General features: G+C 34.9%; 1 pseudogene; it reads left to right on the forward strand.

Moving 5' to 3' along the window:
• Positions 1–3,648: 3,648 nt before the first annotated feature.
• LOC18043173 lies at positions 3,649–4,267 on the forward strand (annotated as a pseudogene).
• Positions 4,268–5,619: the final 1,352 nt, after the last annotated feature.

Raw genomic sequence — 5,619 nt, forward strand, 5'->3', positions numbered from 1 at the left:
TATTGGTTTTGGGGTAGGTAAAAGTGGCGGTTGGGATGATGGTTTTGGAGTAGCAAAACTGGCATGTGGATAAGTGGAAGGAAATTTGTTGTGGACATGGTGAGTGAGAGCATGGGTGGTTTGTTGTGGTTGAGGAGTAACAGCGTAGAGCAGGGGTGGTTTGTTGTGGTTGAGGAGTAACAGCGTTCCATTTTGTCCAAGGACGGCCTGAAATTTTTGACTCCTCAGATTTAGCTTCATATGCTCGTGCTAGAGCAAAGGCTTCCATGAGGGACGTGGGTCTGCCAAACAACAACTCTTGCCGAATGTCAGGTTTTAAGCCAGTGATAAAGAAACTTATCAGTAACGGCTCGAAAATGCCCGTGACTTTATTCATAAACTCTTCAAAGGCAGATTGAAACTCTGCGACTGTAGATGTTTGTGTGAGCTTGGACAAATTGCCCTGATGATCTTCATACATAGAAGCACCAAACGTTGTTTGAGATTGATTAAAAAACTTTGCCAAGTGCTCAATAGATTGTTGGCTTTCATCGACTGAAACCATACAGCAGCTTTTCCTTCCATGTGAAAAGAAACAATACGTAACCGTAGATGATCCGGGGTGCCATGAAAATCAAAAAATTCATTGATTTGAAAATCCCATCCATTTGGATCAATGCCATCAAACTTTGGAACCTCCATTTTCATGGAGCGTAACAGAGGTGAATTATCTGTACTACTAACAAGAGTAGTGGACGGTGTTGGGAAAGCCGTCGACGATGTCGGAACCGTAGTCGAAGATGACGGTGTTGACGCCAGAGGATGTGATGAACCTCCTGAAACTCCGATAGAACTACTGATTTGAGACCGTAGCTCCTCAAAACGAGAATCAACTGTGGACATATATTTTTGGAGGTTTTGATGAACAACCAGCGTGTGGCTTTCAAGAAGTGTTTGCATCTTAGAAATAATCTCAGGATCCGTTGTGGTCTCTTGGTTGGTCATTGTTGCAGAGAAATAGGGCGTAGATGACAGAGAATGACAAGGAGAAGAAAAAGACAATGAAAGCACCAGTTGATATGACCTCAAATGAATATTTGTCGGTATCACGAGGTTTCCACCTTTCGAGCAGGTGTGAGCTCCACAAGAGCAGAGAGAAAATAATAGAGATAAGAAAGAAAGAAACTTTTGTGTATTATCCTCATGTCCAGCTCACGCCTTTCCACTTTACATATATCCTTTCCATTCTACCACTTTTTGTGTAACTAACCAATTGCAATAATAAACAAAATAACAGAAATCACAACTGTCCTCATGGAATAATTCTCCTGAATATTCCCCTAGGTGATATAGTCCTTGAGATATTTTGGAGTTTTGCGAACACGAGCTGGCTGTTGCAATGTTTGCTCCACTTCCTGCATTTCAACTACAGGGCCATCTTCAAGCTCCCTTACTTTAATGGGTCAGGATGTATCATTTCATCACTTTAATTAAATGCATTAATTTTCAATATAATGTAAATGTTTAATAGGTTTTGGGATTAGGTTTTAATTTGGAAAATTGTTGAATTTTTAAATTAAAAATTTAAATCAAATCTTGGTGAAACCTATTGTCATATGCTGATTAACATAGCTAGTCTCTGAAATAATTTGTTGATTCAAAATTTAAATTATGAGTTCAAATTTAATGCAGAATGGGCAACCAGCCTACTGCAAACAAATCTTTTGGAACAGTTCAGATGAAGGGACAGCCAATCCAGCAAATTTGTTCTCGTTTATTGAAATGACCCTCTTGTCGCTTATCTATGACTTGGAAGTCCGGTCATATCAGATGGGTAAAGTTGCCGAAACGGCATCATTTTGGGTGAAATATCATATTTATGCAACACTTGATGATATTTTTATGCAACAAAAAAATGTTTGTGGTATCCTTTTCGCATTGTGAAGCGCATGGTCGGATGAGAGCAGTCTGGATTCTGGCATCACAAGCGAATGCTTTGATTTGCTTAGTTTGTTTTTTGTTTCTGATATTTTCTTGACATTGGGTGGGATATTGTTTCTCTTTTGGGTTTCCCTTTTTTTGTTTTTTTTTTGTTACGGAATTTGGAGATAGTGTACATGTATGAAGATGACGTAATAAAGTTGTTTTGGTAAATTTCCTTGGTCGGTTTACTTCACTAACCATTAATGCGCAAAACTCCTAATGACCCTAAAAAATCCCGTTCATAATTAAAGAATTTCAATTTTATATGTACAAAAATAAATAACTCTCAAATAAATTATTTGATAATCCCAAAAACAGCAATTCACTCTAATAAATCTGGTAGCAAATATATGGTTTATATTGCAAGTCTTTTCGAGACTAATTCAAAGAGAAAATACAAAGGTCATATAATTGACCTTTGCCTGTCATAAAGAATTCTAAATAAATTCATATACGCATCATAGCTAATTACAACCTTAATACTTTATTTGGTTTTTGTTAATTTTCTGTAGAGTTGTGTTGTGCGTAAAAGTTTTGTTAAATGTAATCGGTAGGTGAAGAGAATTTTTAGAAGCATACATCAAAGTAATGATCAATATAAATATTGATTGTCTCAAGTTAGATTCCACAAAGATGAAATAATACTAGGCTAGTAAATTCAATCATAATAATTTGACTTCCATTATATTAATTATGTCCAATCATGCTACTTTAATAAAGAACGCTCGACCATTTATATGTATACAACATACGAAATTAATTACAAAACGATCTTTGACAAAGTCTGACCGGTCAACTATCCGTCAAATTCTGTATTGTGTTACCGTTGAACTCTCATGTCAAATATGGATAGACAGTGCTTTGGCTAACAGTGAGATATATGCGAGCATAAGAGCTTCGTTCTCTATTTTAATGGCGTTTCTCTTTGTGGTTGTTGGACAAACTGTAATGTGAATTTCTATCTAATGGGTATCCTAATGCTTTTAGTTAGTTTGGGATTGTTGATTTATATATGACGTTCAGTATCCAAAATTCAGATGATGATAACCTTCAGTACTTTTTTTGTCATATTTCCTTTCGTGTTGGTGTTAGTATCTTAATTTTGTACCCAATGTTAAGGACAATATATACCTAATTTGAAACTTCTATAATTTTACATATATAGATGCAAATTCATTTTTAAGAGTGCATTTAGGACCCGTTTGGGGCAGCTGTACTGCCACCGCGCAGCTGCTCCCCAGGCCAATTTTAGGGAAATATTCCTCCAGAATTGGCCTGGGGAGCAGCTGCGCGGTGGCAGCGTAGCTGCCCTAAACGGGTCTTTAATCAAGCAATCCAGGCATTTATACTGAGTAATTGGTTCAATATTAATACAAAATTATTTAAAGTAACATGTGGCATATTCTAATTCCAGTGAGCTTCCAACTCAAATTCCCAATTTACAAGAAACGTTTTCAATTTTCTCCAGAACATTCTACAAAACGTTTCTTTTAGTCTCTACGCTGTGCTAGAGTTTTCTCTAAGTTTTTTTTCCAAAGACTTCTAAAGAACTATCAAGATACCGAGCTATAATCCAATCTAAGCGTATATATCTCTCTCTATTTCACATCCCTCCATTTCACCAGAAGATCAACAAACACTTAGCTTCGAAACAAACACTCTAAAAAAGCTAGCTTAGCTACGCAGATGGCGAAATCAGGAATTCTTGCAATGACAATCTCGTTTCTTGATATGGCAGCAACATTGATAATCATGGCATCACAAGCAAACGCTCTGATGCCGTACACATGATCACCTTTCTTTGACGTGATGTTTGCAATAACAGAAGATCCTTTCAAGGTTCTTGAACAGACCCCTCTAACAATCCCAAAAGGAGTTGATCATCATAAAACTCTAGCCCTGGCGAGAGGAGACTAGATGGAGCACCAACAGCACACGTGATCACGATCGACATTCTAGGGATGAAGAAAAATGAAGTGAAGATTGAAGTTGAAGAGAACAGGGTACTGAGAGTGAGTGGGGAGAGGAAGAGTGATGATTATTATAAGGAGGGAGTTGAAGGAGAGAAATGGCACAGAGCTGAGAGAACATTTGGCAAGTTTTGGAGGCAGTTTAGGATGCCTATGAGTGCTGACTTGGAACATGTTAAGGTTCATTTGAAAAATGGTGTTCTGAGGATCACAGTGCCAAAGCTTGCTGAGGAGAAGAGGAGCCGAGGAGGCAACCTAAGGTTATTAGCATTAATGAAGAGCCTGTAGGTAATTTTTCAGGTGAAGATATTAAGGCCACCAAGGCTCAAAGGTGATTGATTAAAGAAAGAAGTGATTGCTTCGCTTGATGTGCTATTTGTTTATGATCTTTTCTTAGTTTTGTTGTGGGATATTTCTCTCTGGACATTCTGTTTATTGTATTTTGATGGGTTTTTGAAGATGGCTTGTATGTATTAACAACAAGAAAGTGTTTTTTTTTTTATAAATCCGGGTCCTAAATTTGTAAAAGAAATTAATACGCTTGGTTTATTGTTAATAAAAAAAAAAAGAAAAAGCCTTTTTCTTTGGCATATATTATGCATTTTAAGAAAAAAAATTCACACTCCAATTCATAAAGATATTCTTTTTCTGTCATATTAATGTGTCAGTTTTGATGAATCTAAATATTCAATAACTAATAAATTATATTTATAAGTATTAAATATTAATAGCGATGGCACATAAATAATTAATTCAAGAACTTGCCCATAGTGCATTAATTTAAAGAGTATAAGTAACATTGCAATACAGTCCAGCCCTTACGTGTTTAATTAGCAATTGAAAATTACTTTATATTGTACAACACCATTAAAAGAACATTATAACACTGTTGCTGATGGGCAGCTGGTAATTCTTTTGGTGAAGATATTAAGGCTGTTAAAGCTGAAATGTAATCATAGAAATATAATGTATTCCCTTAGTTTACTTTTTGTTTTTTATGCTTAGATTGCTTTTTGTTTTTGAGATTTTATTGGCTTAGTCGTGGGATATTGTTTTCTCTTCTAATTTTCTGTTTTTTGTCGTTATGAGATTTAATGATGGTGTGTATGTACGAAAATTATGTAATTTCAATAAATCATGGTCGGTTTACTATTAATTGATCAAATTAAATTTATTCAAATTACTCTGATCAAAATAATTTCAATTCCATGATATATATGCACGTGTGCGCACACAAACAAAATGTAATTAACTTTTAAATATAAAATATTTAAAATAATCACCGTACTAACAATTCACAAGTTAGATTATACATAAATAGACGAAATAATACTAATCTAGCGATTCCAATCATAATAATTTGATTTTCATTTATATTAATTATGTCGAACCATGCTATTTTAATAAAGAACATTTGAGAATATATATATCCAACAGGTAAAATTTCAGAACAATATTTGCCAAATTCTGATGAAGAGAATATACACGCACACACATATAACCGTACAACAGAAGGATAAATAAAAGAAAATGAAGTTTCAACGGCTGAATAATTTTATTGTTTAATTTAAAAAATTCAAAAACCCATTATATACATGATAAAGACTCACCGACGCCGAACCATATTAATTTAAATTAGTTTTCAACTGAGATTTGAATTTTGAAATTACATACACAAACACGCCCA

This window comes from Citrus clementina, unplaced genomic scaffold (assembly GCF_000493195.1).
Source record: "Citrus clementina cultivar Clemenules unplaced genomic scaffold, Citrus_clementina_v1.0 scaffold_5, whole genome shotgun sequence".
NCBI lineage: Eukaryota > Viridiplantae > Streptophyta > Magnoliopsida > Sapindales > Rutaceae > Citrus > Citrus x clementina.